A 23,896-nucleotide genomic window follows, 5' to 3' on the forward strand; every position below is an offset into this window, starting at 1 on the left:
GTGTGTGTGTGTTTGTGTGTGTGTTTGTGTGTGTTTGTGTGTGTGTGTGTGTGTGTGTGTGCCTGCATGATGTTCATGTACCACGTGCATGCCTGAGTGCAGGAAGAGGCCTGAGACTAGAGTTACAGAAGGCTGTGAGCCATCACTTGGATTCTGAGAATAGAATCCGGGTCCTCTGGAAGAGCAGCCACAGCTCCTACTAACTGCTGAGCCATCTCTCCGGCCCAATGAGTTTTGATTTACGCATACAGTGTAGAATAACTAAATCTTAATAATGTATTAACACTAAATCTGTCACCTCAAACACCGTCTTTCACAGTGAAGGCATCTGATAGTCACACTAATTTTTAAGGTCTCATAACGTATGAAGCATAAACTTTTGTAGCACACTGTGTTGTAGTTAAGTCCAGGTTCTGTCTCCCCCTCCCCAATCTCCTAGAAATGAGACTTAGCCTCAAACTGTGTTTACAAATACCCTGGCCATATAACTGACTCTACTCTGACTAGATCATAAAGATACCCATTTATTTTAATCTACATTTTGCCACATGACTGGTTACCCATGCTTAGGTACCATGTGTCCGTGTGTCTGTCTCCTCATAGCATTTTGGGCTCCTCACCTGACCTTTTTCTCCTACCCATGTGCCACCTCTATTTCCTGCCTAAGCCATATATAGGATTTAACTTTTTGATTGACAGGTGAGGCATCCATACAATGTACAAGACGATCTCTCTATAATGTGCTGTGAAGCTGGACAGAGAAGAATTCATTCCTCCTGCCTAGTCAGACCTGTGCTGTTTGACTGTCATCCCTGCACCTACCCCTCGGCCACTGTGGCCGCTCTCTATTCGCTGCTTATGTGAGTCTCACTGTTTAGATTGTGCATGTACGTGAGAGCATGTGGCATCTGTCCGTCTGCACCTGCCTGATCCATGAGCCTCACTGTTTAGATTGTGCACGTGTGTGGCATCCGTCTGTCTGCACCTGCCTGATCCATGAGCCTCACTGTTTAGATTGTTCATGTCTGCACCTGGCTGATTTCACTGAGCACAATGCACTCCGAGGTCACCATGCTGTCATCGATGACATTTCCTTTTTGAAAAAGGCTGAAAGATATTCCGTCAATACCTGCATGTCACCTTTCCTTTTTATTTGCATCGTATGGATGCTTATATTGGCTCCAGAATTTTCTTAACTGTTCCTTAAGCACTATCGTGAATAGTGCTGCAGAGACCATGAAGAGTCCAGCCCAGCATCTCTTTGGCATACTGGACATAACTCCAGAAGGGGATTGCTGGGATATATGGTAACTCTATTTGGAGTTTTTAAAGGAATTTTCATAATGTTTTCCATAAGGAGTAAACTAATTTGTATTCTCACCAACAATGGGGAGCACTTCTGCTCCAGACACTGGACAGCATTGTTTAAAAATATTAAACTCACCACTAACATCACTGGTGTGTTCTTTCCATTCTGTGCTAAGGACTCCTGGTGCTCCTGATCCTGTAAATAAGCAGACGATGTGAAAGGAGCCATCTGACTCCCTCTCTAGCAGCTCCTGGACTCTTCTTTGTTGCCCTCTCTGTCCTGAGCAAAGGACGGCCAGTCAACAGAAGAAACACTACTTTAACGCCGCCACACGAGCCATTCTGAGCATGCCATAGGCTCCCAAGAAAGCTATACAATGAGCTTAGTTGATGTGCCAGTTCCTGAAGGTGCAGCCACAGCCAGGGCTATTTCAGCTAGTCATGGAGTTGTGAGTATCAGACTTCCAGATGACCCAACAGCCATTTCCCCCTACACCAGAGGGGAAGTGCTTGTTCCTGCCTGCCAGAGGGGGAGCACCTGCTCCTGCCTGCCATGGGGGGAGCACCTGCTCCTGCCTGCCAGAGGGGGAACACCTGCTCCTGCCTGCCATGGGGGGAGCACCTGCTCCTGCCTGCCAGAGGGGACCACCTGCTCCTGCCTGCCATGGGGGGAGCACCTGCTCCTGCCTGCCATGGGGGGAGCACCTGCTCCTGCCTGCCAGAGGGGACCACCTGCTCCTGCCTGCCATGGGGGGAGCACCTGCTCCTGCCTGCCAGAGGGGGAGCACCTGCTCCTGCCTGCCAGAGGGGGAGCACCTGCTCCTGCCTGCCATGGGGGGAGCACCTGCTCCTGCCTGCCATGGGGGGAGCACCTACTCCTGCCTGCCAGAGGGGGAGCACCTGCTCCTGCCTGCCAGAGGGGGAGCACCTGCTCCTGCCTGCCAGAGGGGGAGCACCTGCTCCTGCCTGCCATGGGGGGAGCACCTGCTCCTGCCTGCCATGGGGGGAGCACCTACTCCTGCCTGCCAGAGGGGGAGCACCTGCTCCTGCCTGCCAGAGGGGGAGCACCTGCTCCTGCCTGCCAGAGGGGGAGCACCTGCTCCTGCCTGCCATGGGGGAGCACCTGCTCCTGCCTGCTATGGGGGGAGCACCTGCTCCTGCCTGCCATGGGGGGAGCACCTGCTCCTGCCTGCCAGAGGGGGACCACCTGCTCCTGCCTGCCAGAGGGGACCACCTGCTCCTGCCTGCCATGGGGGGACCACCTGCTCCTGCCTGCTATGGGGGGAGCACCTGCTCCTGCCTGCTATGGGGGGAGCACCTGCTCCTGCCTGCCAGAGGGGGAGCACCTGCTCCTGCCTGCCATGGGGGGAGCACCTGCTCCTGCCGGCCAGAGGGGCTGCTAGAACCTGTGCTAAAGAGGCAAGTCTGTGGTGGGTGCCATCTCACCGTGCTATTAATCTTCATTTTCCTAGTGGTTAGCAATCATGAGCATTTTTCATGAATCTTTTGTCCACTCAGGTATCTTCTTTTGAACAATGTCTACATTCATGTTCGTCCTGCTTTTTGTGTTTTGTTGAGACGTGTTCTCACTATGTAGCCCTAGATGGCCTGGAAGTCACTAAACAGACCAGGCTGGCCTCAAACTCACAGAGATCCCTCTGCTTCTGCCTCTTGAGTTTTGTTTTTGAGTAGTTTGAGTTTCTTGTCGGTTTTGAAGTTTAAAAAATCACATTCATTTATTTACTTGTTTATTTGTGGGCGGGAAGGCACATTCCACACATGCGTGCTGAGGTCACAGGACACTCTTTGCGAGTTGGTTCTCTCCTCCCACCGCATGGAGTAGGCACTGAATGGAAGTTGGAAAGCTTGATTGTAAGCATCCTCTACTACTGAGCTATCTCCTGCCCAAACCCATAGATGGGATATTTGTTCCTTGCTATGTTTCAAATCAAAGATGTTCCCACAGGCTCATGTTTTTAACAATCAGTCTTCTGGTGATGCCTCTATTTTGAAGATGTTAGAACCCTTGGGTTTGGGATCTGAATGGAAAAAAAGATATCCAAGGTTGGGTTACCTTTACAGGTTACTAACCTCATCCTTTCTCTCTGTCTCTGTTTCTGTCTCTGTCTCTCTGTGTCTCTGTGTCTCTCTGTCTCTCTCTCTGTCTCTCTCTCTCTGTCTCTCTCTCTCTCTTCCTCCCATGATGGACTGATCCAGCTGAAACCATGAGGCAGATCATTCATTCCCTCCCCCGCTCAGCTCTTTCTGTCTGATACATTGTTTATTACAGTGATGAGAAAGATAACCAGTACGACCCGACCCTGACCGGATATCCGGCTTGCATTCTTCTTTCTCCTGGCCCATAGCAGCCGCACATTCATGCTGCTCTTGCCTCTGTCAGGGGGCTTTAGGTTGATACGCTCCCCGAGAGTGTTCGAGGTCCATACAGTCCCACTTGCCGATTTCTGTTTTTGTTGCCTATGTTTGGGGATCAAGTCTTGACCTCCCCACATTCCCCCAAAACTCACTAACCAAACCAATGTTGTATGCTCTCTCCCTGTGTTTTTCTTCAGCTCCACAGTCTTTAAATTGCTTTGAGTTAACTTTAAATACAGTACAAACAAATGGCCAGCTTCCCTCTTTAGACTGACACCCAGTTTTCCCAATACTGTTTATTGAAATGCCATCCTTTTTTACTGTGTGCTCTTGGTGTCTCTGTGGGTTTGTTTCTGGAGACTCCATCTTGATATATTAATTTATGTGTCTGTTCTTATCCCACGTCTATGCTGTTGTTAGCACTAGAGCTTTGAAATCAAGTAGTATGGTTCTTCCACTCACATCTGTTTATGATTACCTGGGCTATTCAGGGCATTTTGTGCTTTCATATGCATTTATATGCCATTTGAACTTTATTTTTATTTTATTTTAGATGTATGGGTCTTTTGTTTTGCAAGTATGTGTGTATGTGTGCCACATGTGTGTCTGGTGCCCTCAGAGGCCAAAAGAGGGCATCAGCTCCCTGCAACTGGAGTTGTAGATAGTTGTGAGCCACCGAGTGAATGCCGGGAATCAAACTCAGGTCCAGAGCAATGACTGCTCGTAATTGAATTGTCTCTAATTGAATTGTCTCTCCAGCCTCATGCACGCCTGCCGTTTTGTTTCTCTTTCTCTTTTCCTAGAGTCCCAGGTGTCCCCCTGAAGTAATGACTATGAAGGACTCATGAGGATCATTCATTGTTACTGGGATTGGAAGGTGGTTTGCTCACTTTGGAGAACCACGGGCAGCTCCTCAAAGCATTAAGGATAAAATTATAGGCTATAAAGTTAGAGTTCCATGCCAAGGTCCAGGCAAAGGAAATTAGAACATGCGCCCACACAGCATTATGCATTATAAAAAAATGAGTTCAACTCAAATACCCAAAAATTGATGGATGGAAAAATACAACCTGGTATGTCTATAAATGGACTAATACTAGTATTGGGCCACATAATAATAATAATAATAATAATAATAATAATAATAATAATAATAAACAGTGTATAATATAAAATAATTATTATAAAACAACAGCAGCAGCAGCAGCAGCAATAATAATAATGACGTGCTATCATACAAATAAACATTGGAAAACATCATGTTGGGTAAAAACTTTGCATCTCAAAAGGCCACACATTGTATTTATATGGAATGTTAACAAATCTACACAGATTAAAAAAATAGTCCTTCTTTAGGATTGGGCATTGAAGGGCTTTGCAGAGTGACTGCTTTTGGTAATGAGCTTCTCTTAGGGGTGATTAGGTGGATTATGACAATAATTATGGAACACACTGCAAGCAGTGGATTGTACATGCAAATGCACCTACTGTTTGCTCTATGGAATTATCTTAATAATATTGTTTCAAAAAATATACAAATATAATATATAAGCAATGCATAATGATTCATATGCTGTCAAGACCACACAGAGCAGCCCCGAGTTCTGCAGATGTCTTCTCTTAGGGTGGCATGCTGCAATCTGGGCAACAGAGAGAGCCAGCAGGGGGCGCTGCTCAGTAGAAACGATTCTAGGTCTCCTCACACATCCTTACCATCAAAATGGTATGGTTCAGTGGTACACGGCTTGCCTGGAATACTTAGAGCTCTAGGTTCAGTCCCCAGCACTACACACGCCACACACACACACACACACACAAATGAAGTCCACTTGGAAAGATGGAGCTGAGGTAAACAAGAGAGGTGCCTGGGCCACACACTATTATGTCAGATGTCAGAGATCTGCAGTGGTCAGGTCGACTAGGTGCACACTTCCCTTTGGAAGGAGTGAAGTGTGTGTGTGTGTGTTTTAGAGTCAGTAGTCACAAGCACACCCGGGGCTCCCTCAGGTGATCCCAAGCCTTTGCGTGCAGGAGACCTGCAGACTAGGAGCCTCCTGTTCCTTCACTCTGTTCAGCCCTCAAGCTCTGTGAGACAACCTGCTGTGCTCTACATAAGTGTTTACTCATGTTTTCTTTCCTTCAGTTCCAGATTTATTGACTAAAAACAGCAAAACATCACAAGATGTGCGCGAATTCGTAAAGACTCTTCCTCGCCTTCACAAATACAGCACTCTCACTCTTGCGTGTTACGACAGTCACTTGTCTTCTTTGTCTTCAAGCCTTGGAATCGATCAGTTTGAAGGATGAGAGACTTCAAAGGACCATCTGCTCACGGGAAAGTCTCCAGAATGGCTCTTCAGCATCGGATCTGCCCATTCTCTTTTAAAATTTCATCACAAATTGACAACTGATTGCTGCAACACTGTACAGGACACAGAGTGGAATTATGGCTTCTCAATACAATGTGGAGAAAGGAGCTCGAGTGGCCAAATTGTTTGGGGTCTTGTATATGCAGAAATCAAAACTAAGACCCACCTTCACTAACCTTGGGGTTAGAAGGAAGACATACTTAAGCCCATGTCCCAGGACAAAGCACGTACTTCCTAGAAAGCACAGACATGCTTCTGCTCACCACACCTGACTCCTGGCCCCTGCAGAAGGCTCATCAGCATAGAGCTTCAGCCGGTTCCAGAGATGTAGGTCAACCTGACATCCCTCAGGACCATCCAATAGGCCCATGTTCCGGGAGGGCAGGCCCCTGCCCAGGGAGTATTCCTCCTGTTGTGTATCCCCTCTGGGTTTCTATCTCCCTTGAGATAATTTGAGCCTGTTACTCTAATTAGAACTTTCTCATTTTCCTTCATATCTGTATTTTCCCTTCCAATTTACATCCAATATTAAAAGGATTGTATTTCTTTGAAATGTCTCTCCCTTCGTCTTTAGTCAAAGATGATCAATCATGTCTTTACACCTTTCACCTTGATGGTGGTGCTTTTCTTCCTCTTATGTGCGTAAGATGTAATAATATGGCTTCAGTCTATTACAGTTCAAGCCCATTTGCTGAGGATATGCTGGCGAACCCCAATCACACCGCTGAGGGGATCAGGGGGCAGAGAGGCGTTCATTGAAATGCACTGTCCACCAGTTCCAGGGGTAGGTCACTCTTCATTTCCAAAGAACCGGCAGGAACAAGCTGAGACATTTTTTCCTTTTCTATGATTCTGGGGATTGAACTGTCCTGGCTAGTTTTATGTCAACTTGACACAACCTAGAGTTATCTAAAAGGAAGGAATCTCCATTGAGGAAATGCCTCTATAAGAGCCTACTGTAGGGCATTTTTTTAATTAGTGACTGATGTGGGAGGGCCCAGCTGTTGTGGGTGGGGCCATCCCTGGCTGTGGCCTTGGGTTTTATAAGAAAGCAGAACTCCTCCACAGCCTCCGTATCAGCTCCTGCATCTAGGATCCTTCCCTATTTGATCCTGTCTTGACTTCCTTCGCTGATGGACAGAGATATGGAAGTGTAAGCCAAATAGAGCTTCCTACCTCAAGTTGCTTTGGTCATGGTGTTTCGTTGTAGTACCAGAAACCCTAAGACATGAACCAAAGTGTACTCTAAGCCTGCATGGCTGCTGCTCCCTACCCGGACTAGTCACTTTCAACAGCAGTAGCTAAATGTTTTCCTTAGTAACAATTGTTTTGTGTCTTCCTCGAAGATATCATGGAAGGGAATGACAGGATGTCCCTCACGCTGGAAGAAAATGAGACAGGAAACCATCAGGCATCTAAGAACACCTAAGTCCTTGATGTCTTCGCAATGCCGGGGGTCAAACCCAAGGCCCCATGCATGCTGGGAAATTGCTCCATCCGGATCTCATGCCCAGTGCTTTTCATTTGTCTTATGGTTAGAAGAAAAACCAATTTCCTCTCTTAGTGGTAACACTTCAATCCAGTCATTTCTCGGGAATTCCTCCTGTGGTAGGCCAGGCTAAAAAGATATGGGACTGTTTAGTAATGGGGAGATGTTCAGCAGATAACATTATAGTGTTAAGTGTGCTATGACCAGGAGAAGACAGGCTTCTGTGGAGTTGAGAAGAGGGGTTCTATCCCAGGCTCATCATGTATACGATCTCAAATAAAACAGCCAACACTCACTGAGCGCCTGTGTGTCCCGGATGCTCTATGACAAGCACATGGCCTCTTCAGCAAATCTCCCAAGACAGTTCCTGCTATTACCCTACCACTAAATAAAGCTTTGGGAAAGATTAGACTTGACAGTGTCTCTGCTCGATGATACAAAGTTAGCATTCATAATAAGGCCACTAGGCACTTTAACAACCCCTGTGATAGCCCGCCACAGTCCCCAGGACCTGACGAAGAATCAAAGGTGACAGGTGGAAATAAAATTGATAGTGAGGGTTGGGGTGGTGCTGGAGAAATGGCACAGCAGTTACTTGATGCTTTCTCTAAGTTGGCACTAGGTAAGAAACCCCATGATGCACTGTGCTTGCTGCTCTATTCTCTGCCTCACTGCCACCCACACTAGAGTTATTCTCCAGAGCGCTGAGAAACTTATCTGACAGCCTCACTCATCACGATATCCCTACAGACTCTCGTCAGCAGGGTTTGCTCCGCAACGGCTATGGCTGGGGATGTGGCTCAGTCGGTAAAGGTCGTGTCTAGTATGTCTGCATGCACACACGTCTAGGCTCAGAAAACCAGGCGTGGTGGAGCGTGCTTGTAACCCCAGCCAAGAGGAAAGAGACTGAGAAGTCAAGGTCAGTTTTGGCCAGAAAAAGAGTTAGAGACCAGTCACGAAATACAGTAAGTAAATATCAAGTTTATTGGCACACATCAAAGTGGGGTGTGGTGATCATCGGGCCTTACATGAGTGACGTTACACTCCACTAAAGAGACCAGGAGAGCTTTAGAGACAAAATGGGACTGGAGCTGCACCCCGAAGTGCCATTCAGGTTCCTCTTCCCCACTCTGATTGGCCCACGATGGCAACTAGGGGATCTTGGGAGGGGAGAGGGGAAGTAGCCGTCAGGGGTGGGAGCAGAAGAGACTGCAGATGGTAGTGAGCTGAGCGCCCCTCTCAGGAGACATCTTCAGTGAGACAACTCCTTCAGTGGGGGACAGAGACTTTAACCTTTGGAGCTGAGTATGGCTTCTGGGGTGAGCGTACATCATTGTCTGGGCTAGGGTGCTGGAGATGCCTTTATTAGCAAAAGCAGGAGTTCCAGATGCTATTGGCTGGCTACTGGGCTACGTGACCTCCTCCCAGGGGGCAAAGGTGAGAGCACAAGGTTTTGTAGGCTGGGACACAGAGGTCCAGGGGAGGGCTCCATCCTACTCCTGATGATCTCAGGATGAGATTTCCGGGGTTTAGACATGCCTGAACCCCATTCTTGTTCTAGGTCTGCTCCCCACCCCTCTCATGCCTCCCCAGCCCCACATGCATAGAATGTGTGGACAGCAGACAAAGAGAAAGGGCACCAAAGTTTAGACAGACCGGAAGTAACGGGCTTCTGGGAAAGGCCCGCTAGTATTGTTCAGAGCTGCGGTTCTGCGGGCAGGAGCATCTTACCTTTTTCACTCTTTCAAACGGTGATTGGAAATGGAACTTTACCACGTCTTCTTGTGGCTCAGCATGGCTGGGGACAGCATGGCAGAGCAGGAATGTTTACCCGGACTTCCCCTGGCCCTGTTTCCCAATTCAGCCAGTATGTTTTATCTTCTGTGCCTGTGTGCTTTCAAAGAAGACAGGTCTCGATTTCTTGCCTGACTTTTTTCTACGTGACAATTAAATTTTGTTGTTTCTTTAGATTTCGACTTTCATGTTTAAAAACAAAGCATTTCTTTTACTTCTTAAATGAGCTTTCACTTGAGAGATCTGAAACCGTACCATATACAGGCTTTCAAAATAAAGGCTAATTCTTTATTTAAGAGCACTTCTGAAGTAGTCTTTCATCGACGCATTTGCAGGACATGTTCGTAACTATGTCAAAACACAACAAGGCCATGGTTAATGAGATGGAAATGGGGCGATTTTATTTCAGCTTCGAGGTAGAAGAAATCTCTTTTGAGTCCTGGAATGGCATGCTAAACTTTAAGAATCCATCGAAGCAATTGGAATAGCTGTAAAATACTCTGAACTGCATTCAATCAGGCAATTACTAAAACCCAGGGCGGCCTTATCACACAGACTCTCACAGTGCCTTCTGCCGCTGGCTTGCCTGGTCTTGCTCCTCAGGTCTTTCGGACTGAAAGACCAGTCCATGCCTCTCTTTCCTACCCTGTGATTTAAATACGAATTTCCTTACAGAGCACATCTTTATTTCCACTTAAAAGGCACACCTGCACAATCCTTTACCTGTCATGCTCTGATCAAGGGACATCCCATTTTATCTCCACTGGTAATAGGAACTGCCCGTCTTCAAAGCTTCAGAAACTTTGTACTTAACCAGGGCTGGTGTGTTAGAAGCTGAGACTCTGTTATATGAGATCCTACGGTGATAAAATTGAATGGGGATAAATTATGTTGATCCAGGGTCCATTTCTTTTTAAGAAGTCCTAGCAAAGCAAATACATCGGTGTTCATGTCTGAGTAAAAACTTCGCTTGTTAAGCTCAAAGCCTGACACAGATTCAGACTTCTGTGCTAAATAGCATGATTTCCTGAGATGTGGCTCACCCCACCTCCCACAATTTGCTGATCATCATATCTATCGATTGGCGATAGCTTCACAATTTACCTCTGTGCAATGGAATACTCATGTGGTCTTGTGTCCAAATTTGAAAAGACACAACCATAGCCCGTCATTTCCTCCAGGGGGACGAACTCCATGATTTTAGAAACTTTCTGTCTCTCCATTTTTTTTCTTTTTCTTGAGATGGGGAGGACTCTTTTTGGCCATGTAAAAACATTTGTACTTTCTTAAGTGGAAGCACAAGGAAGTTTGGTTGCTGTGTGGAAATATGAGCATGTATAGAAGAGTGAATATAAATTCAGTGTAGCCAGAGGTTAACTGTGTCCGTTATTAAACTATTATTTTTTTCAGGCCACTGAGAATCTCCAGCCGGAAGTCTAAGGTGACAAGAGCATGCATGTGTGTTTCTTTTGTGTGGCACTGTGGTGTGTGACCTACACAGTTCATACTCGGCAGCTGTGCAGATTACTTTTGTGTTGGCCACATTTATGGTTATTATGGGCCACAGGCCACAGGCCACAGACTCAAGTCTGTTGAGTAAATACGCTGGTGCTTGAAAACTCAACCTGCCTCACTTGGTAATTAACAGAATACACAGAAACAGAGTCTTCGGGGACACTCAGGTCCTGGACAGCACTCGTGACTTCATATCATTAACACACTAGAGCAGTTCGCACAGCAGTTACACAATGAGCATTCTTTTTTTGCCAAGACCTGTTTGGCCATGTGAAAGGAACCATGCAACATGATTTCCTGGCCCTGCATGGTCCTCATGAGTATTGACAGTTGCTGGGTGTAAGGCTGGTCTGTATAAATAAATATATTATATTACTTCATGTTCCTCTTTTGAGAAATATTCTCCATGCCAAGGCTATTGGGGAATGCTCTCCCTGCCAAGATTGAAGACTTAATGATAATTAGAGACAGCATGAGTCTGGGAGTTGAGGTGTGTCAATGTCCTTAACAAAAAATGGTGAATACTGTGACTTTCAGGACAGCCTGTAAGGCTGTGGTAAAGAACTCTGAAAATATGAGTTCAAAATTATATAATTTCTCAATTATGTAAAATATAAGGATGCAATATGAATTATATAAGGGACTTCATGAACCTAAAAGTGGCAGTTGTCCTGTGAGCCAGCTTGTCAGAAAAATACAAAGGCAGGAAGATTCCTGAGTTCAGGATTAGCCTGGTACAGAGCTAGTTTAGGCCCAGGAGAGGTAGGGATTCCACCCAGCTAGCTCATTGTCTATGTTTGCAAAGGTAGGTAGATCTCTGAATCCGTTTGCAATGTTTAAAAATGCGTTTGCTGTATTTTTCTAAGAGTCAGGGGTCTGAGGTCATGGAATGCTGATCCATGGGATGATCAAAAGGGAAGAAGGAGTAAATGAATGAATTGATGTGTAAATAAAAGACTGGACCTTGGTCTTTGAGAGCTGAACTATCTGGATGAGCTGTCTAGAGATCTCCAGAGAAAGCTGTCTTGAGCAGAACACAGGCTGTCTGCTTGGACTCGCGATAAATGATACCCACTCAAACATCTTTTCTCTCAGAAACCCTTCTGTAAGCTGAGGCTGGTCCTTGGCAGTATATGGCTCAGTAACCATGATATAATAGATTCTTGGCTATAAACAAGCTTTCTTGACTTTACAAGGACCAGAATTATGCCCTATATATTCTCTGAGCATGAAAAGGTTAAAGCAAAATAACAGAAAGTTACCTTGGAAAATCCTGAAGTGTTTGGATATTAAGGCTCCAAATATTTGGAAAATAAACATCACATTACTCCCTCCAGCATTACTTGTTGGGTAAAGAGGCAGTTCCAGGGGACTAGAGAAGCACCGGGGAGAATATTGCCAAATGGAACTGAAGTTATTTATCTGCCCATGGAACCAAACCTCCAGTCCCTTGCTCTGTATGTTAGAGTCTCTCACGTGTACTTACATGAAGATGAGGAAAAAACTCAATAAAATGTCTTCATTTCATTTCTTTTTATTTAAACAATTCTGTTTTAAGGCATTTTTGAAAATAAACCTGACTTATATTTCCTCTTATATATTCTCCTTCTTCATTCACCTGTCTCCAGTTTGACTTTGCTTACCATCCGCCTGAAGGACCTCCTCTAACATTTCCTCTGGTGAGGTCTTCTGTTAGAAGAGTCTTTCAGATCTCGTGTGTCTGGAAAGTTTATCATTTACATGCCATTGGCTGTGTGTGCACTTCTGAGCTGCAGACTGAGTGGGCAGGATCCCACTGTCTTCTGTCTTCCGGTTTCCCCTGAGAAGCCTGCTTTCGGGCTCTAGTGTCCCTGTGTCGTTTTTCAGTGGTGACTTTGAGAGCTTTTATGTGTGTCACTAGTTACAAGAAGTGCTACTAAGATATATAAGACATGTGTTTTTCTTTGTGTGTGTGTTTTTCTTTGTGTTTAAGGTGATTTGGAGTTTCTTTGATCAATACATTGTTTTTCCCATCAAATTTGGAAAACTTTTGACAACTCTTTCTTAGAATAGTCTTCTACATACATTCTTTAGGAACTCAAAATACATGTGTGGAATGTTATAGAAAGTTTTCGTACCGCTCAATGATGTTCTGTTTTGTTTTGTGTTTACAGTAGAACACTCTGACTCTCTTCTCTCCTTTGGTATCCAATCTAGTTAAGACTATCTAAGGACTGGGGAGTTGGCTTAGTGGTTAAGAGCACTGACTGCTCTTCCAGAGGTCCTGAGTTCAATTCCCGGCAACCACACGGTGGCTCATAACCATCTATAATGGGATCTGGCGCTCTTTTCTGGCTTTGGGCCCACATGTAGGCAGACTACTATACATAATAAATATTTTAAAAGAAAAGACTATCTAGTACACTTTTTACTTCTAAAATTAGATCCTAGGTCATCTTAGATTTTCCCATATATGTGCATGACATAAGTAGTCTTTACGGTCTGAAACACGTTATAATAAATTTATTATATTGCTTATTTATTATTTATTATATATTTATTATATTATTATATTGCTGTAATATCCTTGTCTGTATCATTTCTAGGTCTCTACTTTTCACTCCCATTTTAAGTTCTATTTTCTGAGATTTGCATGACTGATGATTTTTCCTGAATGCAAGACATAGTGAATTTCACCCTTTCGGGTTTTAGATGTCTTGTAATTTAACTATTTTTGACCTTTGCATGAGGGTGGGATTCAGTAACCTGGCAACCGTTTGATGCCAGCAAGCTTTGCTCGGCAAGTCATAGCAGCCCTGACTCTGCCACGAAGCCGACTCCCTTGAACACTCCGTGTGTTCCTAGGGAGTGTGAGCCATGGCCCCTGTCTGTGCGAGCACTCGTGTTCTGCCGTCTACTGATCATGTTCTCTTCCGGCTTCATCTTCACCTCATGTTTCAAAGTCTCAGGGTGGCCATCTCCTGGCCTCTTGAAGTCTTCTTCCCTCAGCTCTTCTCTCTCAGCTGTGCAGCCTTAGAAGTCCAGTCACCTGCAGTGACTTTTCAATTCCCTCACTGCTTCTCTTCCACTCGGAACCACTAGGTCTCTTCTTGAGCTTGGGTGGGAAAACTTTCCAGGTCCCAAGCCTGGTTCATCTTGCTTAGCTCCCTTCTCTCCAACATCATTGCCCTGTGCTCACTGCTGTCCTCTGTCTGGATAACTCTGTTCACAGATTCTTGCTTTTTTTTTAACTTTTTTTTTAATTCATTTATTATATATGAGTACACTGTAACTGTCTTCAGATATACCAGAAGAAGGCATCGGATCTCTTTACAGATGGTTGTGAGCCACCATGTGGTTGCTGGGAATTGAACTCAGGACCTCTGGAAGAGTAGTCAGTGCTCTTAACCACTGAGCCATCTCTCCAGGCCACAGATTCTTGCTTCTTAAATCATTGATCCAAGAGAGCAAATTCAGTCTTTGTTACTTGACCATTGCCAGAAGTGGAGATCTGATTATTTTAGGCTGAAACATACTTGAACACGGTAAAAACAAAGATTCAAAACAACAAAAAGCAAGTCCCCCTAAAATGTCACACCACTAGTCACCCCCGATCTCCAGCTCCCTGTTTAAGATTCAGAAACATTGATTTCTTATAAAGTGGTAGGAATATTCTTTGAGTGGATCTGCATACACGTGAGAATTCTGCATACGACCTCCTGCCATCCACACTTCTTTGCACTTGACAATATGTGTGGAGAATCTTCTATATGAGCACACACAGTTGTATTTCCTTAGTCTCTGTGGCTATAGAATCTTTATGGTGTGGTTGTAACATGTTGTATTTAATCCATTCCTCATTAGTAGACATCTAACTTTTTAGACTTGTTATTATAGACAATGATGTAATGAATACATCCATACATACATTTTATTATTATAGACAATGCCATGATGATGGACATTTTTGTACATACATTCTGGGTATATATATGATAACCCTTTTGCTTTGTCTAGTCAGGATTCCCTCACAAGATACCAAAGACAATATAACTTGTAGGCCATAAAAATTTATTTCTCACATTTTATAGAAATTGTAATTTCTTGCAAAATCAAGAAATTGTGAAAAAAATCAAGATACCAGCAGATTTAGTAAGTGATAAGATCATATATACTGGCTCATATGTGATGACATCTTGTGTCCTCTCATGGTAGTGGGTAAAAAGTCTCCCAGGAGGTTTTTTTCATACCAGCACCAATTCTACTCAAGAAGGGTCCACCTCTACAACCAAATCACCTCCCCAAAGCTTCAGCTCCTAAATCCATCGCTTTGGGGATTGGGGTATTTAACCGTCGGATACTTACAGAGCAAGCTCCCTGAGTAAAAATCGCTGACCAAGAGGAGTGAGTACTTAGAAAAGATAGCTATAGTTCAGTTGTCCTCAGGAGAAGCCATGCCCACTTGCCTGGGTTAAGACAGGAAGTATTTACAGTGGATGTTGCAGGAACTGGGAGGCAGAAATAGCAATGGTCTGAGCATTGACAGGATGAACTAACTATGTTTTCTTAAAGCTTAGAAAGTCACAAGGAGACAAGAAAGGAAATACAGATTTCAGGTCATGGGCTGTCAATAAGGTTTTTGTCCTGGTCTCCTTTCTGTCACTGTGATGACATAGCATGATAAAAAGCAACTTTTCCCTTAGGGGAAAGAAGTTTATTTGAGGTTACAGTTCCAAGTGGGAAGGGCAAGGCTTACATTGGCTAATCACGCCACACCCATAGTCAAGAGCTGAGAGAGAGTTGATGTGTGCTGCTTACTGACCAGCTCTACTTCTATACAACTTGTGACCCAAATATAGGGAATGGCACCCCCCATTTTTAGTCTGGGTATTCCTACACCAATTAATATTCAACACAATACTCAGAGACACGCCCGTGGTCAACCTATCTTAGTCCCTTATAAAGACTCTCTTCCCACATGACTCTAGACTGTGTCAACTTGGTAAATAAAACTAACCATCATAGTTATTTTTACGATAAAAACATAATAGACAAATGATCTTCTCTTAAGTTTCAAGGTTATTCATATTGGAAGAGTCCTTACATTATAATGACTTTAGTGTATGTAGAACAGTGCATATGAAATTGTACCATAAAATGTGGGGGAAAAGTCAGTCGGAAAGCCAACAAATGTAGCTGGAAAAAATGGCTAAAATGGCTCAATGGTTAAGAACCCTAACTGTTCTCCCAGAGGACCTAGGTTCAAATCCCAGCACTCACATGGTCTCTCACAACCATCTGTAACTTTAGTCTTTGGGAGCCCAATGCTTTTCTCTGGCCTCCAAGGACACTAGGCGCACAATGATGCACAGATATACACGTGGACAAAACACCCATGCACATAAAATATATAAAATTAAATTTAAAAAACGTAGACTGTGACTGAAGGAATTGCAAAGGTTCCAACCATTTAAAACTTTATGGAAGCCCACAGGGCTGACAAAGCGAGGACAATAAAAGAATTCATTAAAGTCTTCCACACAATTTAGCAAACATTAACTTCAAACTTGTCTGCCTAAGATGCATTTCCAGCATATCATGCTTTCTTTCAACAGAAACCTACAAGACACACAAACATACAAGGGAAACAAAACACAACCATGAGAACATTGAGGTCAAAGGTGCCAAGCAAGGGTCACACCTTCCAAGCAATGCTCACTGGCCTAGAGGCAGCCATCTTTTCTTTGTGTTGTCACATGATCTTCTCTTGATTCTCTGTATCACACGGGTCAACCTACACCAAGGCCATTATTTAACCTTTCTTGTCTCTTCAAGGACAATGAAAGATGGTATCTATGGCGAGAGGCCTTGGGGACTAAGACTTCTTCACAACTCATTCAGGGAAATATTTAACAAAACCCCTGGCTTGTACTCCTTCCTCAGAAGTGCTAAGTTATAAGAAATGAGGGAAATACAAAACAAAATCATACATGGTAAGTTGTACGCTCATTAAAATAACTCCATATTCACCCTAACAAATGTTAGCCAGGACATAGATTATCTAGAACTCCCATTGACTACTGATGGATACAAAAAAAATATTTTCAAACCAGCATGCTAATTTCTTAGAATATTAAATGTGTCCCAATCACAGGACCCAAAATTTCTACCCCAAAGCATTTACGCAAGGAAAATGAAAGCTCATGTCTGCAAAAGGACTTTGCACATAAGAATCATTGTTGTTTTACTTGTAAAATCCCCAAACTCATAATGACTCAAATATTCATCAATAGTTGAATGTGTTAAGTACAGTCAGTGACCCGACAACTGAATATCCCTTGTCAATAAAAATGAATGTTGAGTAGAGACAGGGCTCAGAAGAGCTCAGATGCTCTTACAGAGGACCTGAGTGAAACAACACCCATGTTGGGCAGGTCACAGCTCTCTGCAAACCCAGCTTCAGAAGTTCGAACACCCTCTTCTGGACTCTGAGACAGTGAACTGTGGCATCAGTGGGGGTCAGCACTAAGAGGGGCTGACAGGTTCAGCACTGAGAGGGACTGACAGGGGTTGGTCCAGGTAGCGACCAACAGAGGCTGCTGACTATGGTAGCCAGCATTAAAGAAATTACTCATCTGACTTTTCTCTGAAGGAACATTGGAGCTGGCATTCCCTGTGGTCAGAAAAACTCTTAGGGGCTGGCTAGAAAGAAAAGGAAAGAGAAAAATCACACACACACACACACACACACACCACTGAGCATAGACTCCAACAACCTCATACATACAAATACATACATACATGCAGACATGCATACATATATATCATCACACATTGAATGCCTGTAGCAAAGCTCCTGAAGCAGGCTCTAAGTATTACACAAACACACAGACACACACATATACACACACACAAACATACACACACATACACATACACACAAACATACACACCCACACAAGCTTTACATATATACATGCATGCAGATTAGACGGAAGGAACAGAGCTCCAACAACTTTATTCTTCTCCCGTAGCGTATATATCCCAGAAAAATCTTTCAAGCAGTATGAAATTACAGTGTGGTTACGATTTAGTTTTCTTCTAGTGAATGACTATGAAAAACAGTATTTCCCCAATACTTTTACAGGAAAAAAGATTGCACAGTACAGGTAGAGAAAACAAATTATTCCTAAGAACCCATGTACATCTGTAACTAAGCAACATGTTATAAATTAACAAACTGTGAGCAAGCAAGATAGTTTTCTCAGCCAGCTTCTCTTACTGTCAGACGGCAGTTTGTGATTACAAAGAAAGGATTATTTTATTGCTTATCTTTAAAAGAATCACAAATCTAAACTTTTACATAAGAATCAGTCATATCAACTTTAAATCCTCAGAAGACATGTCTACTTATTAAATCATATCAGGAAGCTGAGGTCAAAAATGGGCATAAGAAATCAGTCATCACCAGTCCAGCCTCAGTGAGAGTCACAACAGCCAGTGCTGCCATTGTTCTTGTTCCCTGGTCTTAAAAAGTCCCTAGCTTAACTAATAAGAGTGTGCCTTTCTGAACTTCAAGTTATTCCCTAAGATTTTTCTACATCAGAGCCAGTAGCAAAAGCAACTTAACCGAGCTTCACTAGCAACTTTATTTTTCCAAATGTTTTCTAAGAACAGCGGTCATTACTAACAATCGTCTCCTAGTTCTTCCCAAGGGTGCTGACTGGATCATTAATCTGCTCCAGCAGATGCCGAAAAGAGATCAAACACCATTATTGTGAGTCCCAGTGAGATTGCCCAGTGAGTGGCTGGATGCCCCCTTGGAGTTTTCATACAGTTCTTAGATTAACAGGGATGTGAAGGCAGCAAGCAGAGAGAACTCCATATCAGCATGAAGTCCTCAGGACTCACAGTCCTCAGGGTTTAGCTCTCCAAGGCTCACCCATGTAGCTGTGGTGACCAGTGGGCCGAATTCTATCAGTTCTAAAGCCATTTGTTCTTCCTGCACAGCCCTGGGCAGCATGTGAGTGCACACGCGCGCGCGCGCGCGCACACACACACACACACACACACACACACACAAACACACAGATCTAAATAAGGAAATAAGATCCATTAAAAGCTAAAGTTGGTGAAGGCAAAGCGCACACCACTGCAGATGGGTGCGAGGTAGAAGTAAGAGACTTTGGAGGTGATAGACAAATTTCATTGAGACATAAAATCATTAAGTTACAATTCTAGAATTGTACCCTTTGGACAGATGCAGTTCACTATGTCATTTATGTCTCGATATGGCATTGAAATATTTTTTGCATTATTTTTCTTGTTTCTTTGAAAAGAAAATGCTTACCAAAATCAACTAAAAGAGGAAGAATTCATCTGAGCTCACAGGGAGACGGTGCTGTCTGTCACAGCAAGGGAAGGAGCCTGGGGTGGCTCATTGGGAAGCCGAGATAGGTGAGTGCTGGTGCTTGCCTTTTTCTCCTTTTTATGCAGTCCTGGCTGCAGCTGGGAGAATGGGGCTGCCCATATTCAGATTGGGTCTCCCCTTCTCAGTTAAGCTTCGCAGTTAACATTCCCTGGGGCTTGACTCTGAGATGATTCTGAATCCTGTTAAGTTAACAATAGAGATTAGTCATTACATTTACTAATAAACCGTCTTTAGGAAAAAAATAATAAAATAGATTTCTGGAATTTGATTAGAAAGACCCTTCAAAATATGACTCCTTCCTAGTCAGCAGGATGTACATTCCTCTCTTGGTTCTCTTTCCTCTCAGATGGGCTTGCCTAAATGAACCACAGGAAGGTGGCTCAGCTTTGATGCCCCACCCCTCACTCTGCCTGCCCAGCCGTTCAGCTAATGACATTGAAAAATCTACAATCAACAGAGCCCGCTGTCCTAGTTTGTTTCCCTGCTCCTGAAATAAAACATTCTGACCGAAAGCAACTGATAAAAGGAAAGGGTTTATTTGGCTTACAGGCTACAGGAAGCCAAGACAGACACTCAAGGAATATTTAAAAACTCCCATTCCCACCTCATTTCACATTTCCCCAGACCCTCCCCTTTCTGCAGCTCTTCAGCCTCAAGAACTCTCAGTGGTGGCAGACTTCTGAGTGGCCTTTGTTTTCCACTCACTATCATACCCTTGAACTAAACTAGGGGAATGATAGGATGTAGCCTATGACGCCTGTGTGCATGGTTAGCAGAATGTCCTTACGAACCCTTAAAAACCACTGGAAACTATGAGAAAGGCCCAGAGAAAGTCAGAAAGTGAAACCTAGGAAGAAAGTAGGTTCTGGCTACCCAGGCAGACAGATTCTCTTGAACTCTGATTGCAGATGAAAGTGTCTATAATTTGCTGCTCTGAAATTGAAAGGCATTAGAAGAAACTCACTTTTGCCTAATGTCGAGGGTCTGCATGTATTCACGGCCTTTTTCCTGGCTATATTTATAGAGTTATGAGGCTAAAGGGAAATAAATTGCACCTAATTTACATGGAGACAGAGGCCTGGGAAGAAAGGCTTTCATCTGACTGCCTGAAGTATTGCAGACAGACAGAAGCACGTACACACAATTATTTTATTTATTATGGGCTCCTACTTATTGAAGGATAAAAGAACCCTAAACCATTTCTGAGCTTTTTACTCCTGCTTAGTGCACTACAGAAAAATCAGAGCCACTTAGGGAAGAAAGCGCTGTGTGCCCTGCTTTGTCTATGAGCTGCCTTTCAGCAGGTCCTCCATTGGCAAGGACTGAAGAGCAATCACCCACCCTGCAAGAAGCCTGGAGCCCACGGTCTGGAAGGTAGGCAGACCCTGTTCCTGGTCCCTGCTGGAACTGCTAACTAATACATAATAGCATTCCCGAAGACCCAACCTGACTATTGTCTAAAAATATTAAAGCTCCCTGTACCCAGTCACTATGGAAACCTAGAGCAAAAGAAGCTCCTTGTCCCATCAGGTTCCTTTCTGATTGATTCTGCCCTAAGTCAGGAGTTTCTACATTCACTGTCATTAGCAGAGTTTGAGACATTAGAGGAGGTTACTCAGCACATGACAGACTAGGACACACAATAGTCCGTGAAGAGTGGGTTTGTATTGTTCTTGTTCTGTTGAATAAAAAAAAATGCTTATAGGGATGAGCGCAGCAAATGTTGACTGAGCACATCCTCCATAGCTCAGGGTCACTAGAAAATTGAGTCTGAGGCAGGGTTCTGATACCGCCTCTGAAAGGTACAGGGCCAAAAGAAAATAGGGAAAAGAAAATTAGATGCAGAAGTAGTGACCCCTACTGTGAAGCCTATTCTTTGAAAGTCACACACGCATACACACAGACACATGCACACAGAGACACATGTGTGCACACACATACATCATACATGCATACACACTTACAGACAAACACATATACATCCAAACAGACACAGACACACAAACACACACAGAGAGATACATGCACACAGAGAGAGAGAGAGAGAGAGAGAGAGAGAGAGAGAGAGACATACACATGCAGACACATGGTGTATATACATACATGTAGAGACATATATACAGAAACACACCCAAGATCTAGCTTTGCTTAAGCATAATCATTTTCTGAGACTGAGGATGTCCTGGAAGGGCTACAGAGCAGAACCGTCTATCAGACAGGAGAAAGGGAGTGGTGCTTATCTGCCCAGCTCGTCTCTCCCATTCCCGGCAGGCTGAGGCTTACCTGACAGGCAGCTGCCTTAGTTGCTTTTTCCTGTTGCTATGATGAAATGCCCTAATAAAACTTAAGAGAGAAAGGGCCTTTTAATCTCTCAGTCCCCTTGTACAGCCCACCGTGGCTGGAAAGCCACAGCAGCCGGACCTGGAGGCTGCTGCTCTCTCTGTAGCCGAGAGAACAGTGACAGCATGTTTTCAGATTGTGTCAGGATTCTAACACAGGAAATGATGCCATCTGCAGTGGATGATCCCATCTCAATTAACCTAATCCAGATAACTCTCCACGGGCATCCCAGAGGCCCTCTTTCCAGGTGACCCTAAAACTCACAAAATTGACAGTTGAGAGTCAACGTCACAGTTGCTAATCTCCCTCTACTGTCAGGATGTGACACCCAGTCCTCTCATGACCACTAGGAAAGCCAAACCCCACAGTTACAGGGGAGCAGTCCATCCAGATTTAGAAGTAGAAAGAATGACATGTTGGGGTGGAGGGGTTCAAATAGAAAAAACAAGTCTGTGGTAAGACTCATGTGTTTAAATGCTTGGTCCAGAGGGAGTGGCACAATCAGGAGATGTGGCTTTGCTGGATGAAGTACGTCACTGTGGGGGGCTGGCTTTGAGGTCTCCTATACTTGTTATGTCCAGTGTGCCACACAGTCTCTCCTTGTGCCTCAATATAAAGATGTAGAACTCTCAGCTCCTTCTCCAACACCTTGTCTGTCTGCAGGCTGCCATGCTCCCTACCATGACAATAATGGACTGAACCTCTCAAACTGTAAGCCAGCTCCAATTAAATGCTGTCCTTTATAAGAGTTGTCTTGGTCATGGTGTCTCTTTATAGCAATGAAACTCTAAGACAGAGGTTGATTCCAGGACTGGGGTATATGATAGGCCTGACCATGTATTTGTTTAAAGGAATGTAGATTTTGGAATTTTACACTATGAAAGCAGTGGGATGCTTTTAGTGCTACTTAATGGGCCTAGTGGGAACATGAAGGACAGTGGCTCTGAAGGTGATTTGAACCATGAGGACCTGGCTCGGGAGGTTTTGGAGAACAAGAATTTTAGTATGTTGCCTAGAGGTCATTCTTGTGATATTTTGGTGAAGAATGTGACTGCTTTCTGCCCTTGTCTGAAGCGTCTGTCTGAGGCTAAGCTGAAGAGATTTAGATTAATTGTATTGGTAAAGGAAACCTCAAAACAGCCTAATATAGACACTACCCTATGGTTCACTCTTATGAAGAGGGTCTTGATGAAAAGGGGCAAGCTGAGCAAGGAAAAATACAAAATGTATGCTTCAAGGAGAAAAGAAGCACCAGAAAGTGGAAAGGAACTAAATCCTATATTCAGGGAGGTAAACAATTAACCTTTAAATTAACATTTAAACAAGGTGTTAAATGGAATAATGGGGTTGGTGATCTCAGGACAGGAGTTCCACCCAGTAAGCGTCCATATTGTGAAAAGGAATTGGACAACAGTTTAAGTCCAGGCAATGTGGTACGCGCCTTTAATCACTCAACCCTGAGGAGACAAAAGCATGCTGACCTCTGAGTTCAAGGTCAGTCTACAGAGCAAGCTCAGGACAGCCAACCTTAGGAAACCATGGAAAACAGAAATCTGGTGAAGATGTATTTAAACAAGGGGGCCATATTTCAGCTCCCGCAAGCAGCAGAACTTGGCAGCTTTGGCCACATGGTTCTAGCTGTACAGTCAAGGACAGAAGAAAGGGGTTATGGAATCTCCTTTCACAACTAAGAAAAGCAGCTAATGTTAGGCATGTGTCAGGAGTGCTCCTGTATGGAAGCCCAGAGAGGTCATTGTATGAAGCTATGAGGGTGAAGCATGGATTACCTTGGAAACCACAAGATGTGGATGCCAGATCCATGGAATACCTGCCATGTCCCATCCCTGGCACTTGGGGAAGCAGAACTGGGGGAGTTTGACTTCACTTACCCCACACTGCTATAGGGAAATGCTGAGACACAGCAAGGGGGTGGGAAAATGCAGTCTGAGATGTGGAAAAGCCAGAGCTCCTTGAGGGTCCCCAGGCCTGCCATAAGGCAGGTGTTGTGGGTTCTCTGACTCTTGGACATCCAGGCATCGCTGAGAGTCATGGAAGAGCAGAAAACAGAGTCAGGGGCCCTTGGGCAGGGGGCATTGTCTAGCCTGGGGCTGGGGCCTGGGCGTGTCAGGGAAGGGGAGCTCTGACTTGTCTCATGGGGATTGTCCTTAGCTGGGCGGAGGCAGGCTTGGTGGTGGTTGTGGCTAGGAGCACAGAGAGACCTTCTACAGGAGATCAGACTGCAGCTCTGTAGGCAAAGGCCTTCTCCATGACTCCCCACAGTGCATCCTGATGAAA

General features: G+C 44.3%; 2 long non-coding RNA genes across 2 annotated transcripts in view; one reads left to right on the forward strand and one right to left on the reverse strand.

Annotated features, from left to right (window-relative positions):
• Nucleotides 1-12,365: 12,365 nt before the first annotated feature.
• Nucleotides 12,366-21,802, reverse strand: LOC134479713 (uncharacterized). The gene is made up of 2 exons (XR_010053358.1): nucleotides 21,545-21,802; nucleotides 12,366-19,440 (listed from the first exon to the last, which is right to left on the reverse strand). It is a non-coding gene; the product is annotated as an uncharacterized LOC134479713 (long non-coding RNA).
• LOC120093634 (uncharacterized) overlaps nucleotides 20,074-23,896 on the forward strand; it is a 39,644-nt gene continuing 35,821 nt past the window's right edge. Inside the window, exon 1 of the long non-coding RNA XR_010053355.1 lies at nucleotides 20,074-20,635. This is a non-coding gene — a long non-coding RNA (uncharacterized LOC120093634). The remainder of the gene's footprint in view (nucleotides 20,636-23,896) is intronic.

The sequence above is a fragment of the Rattus norvegicus genome, chromosome 7 (genome assembly GCF_036323735.1).
Source record: "Rattus norvegicus strain BN/NHsdMcwi chromosome 7, GRCr8, whole genome shotgun sequence".
In the NCBI taxonomy this organism is placed as follows: domain Eukaryota; kingdom Metazoa; phylum Chordata; class Mammalia; order Rodentia; family Muridae; genus Rattus; species Rattus norvegicus.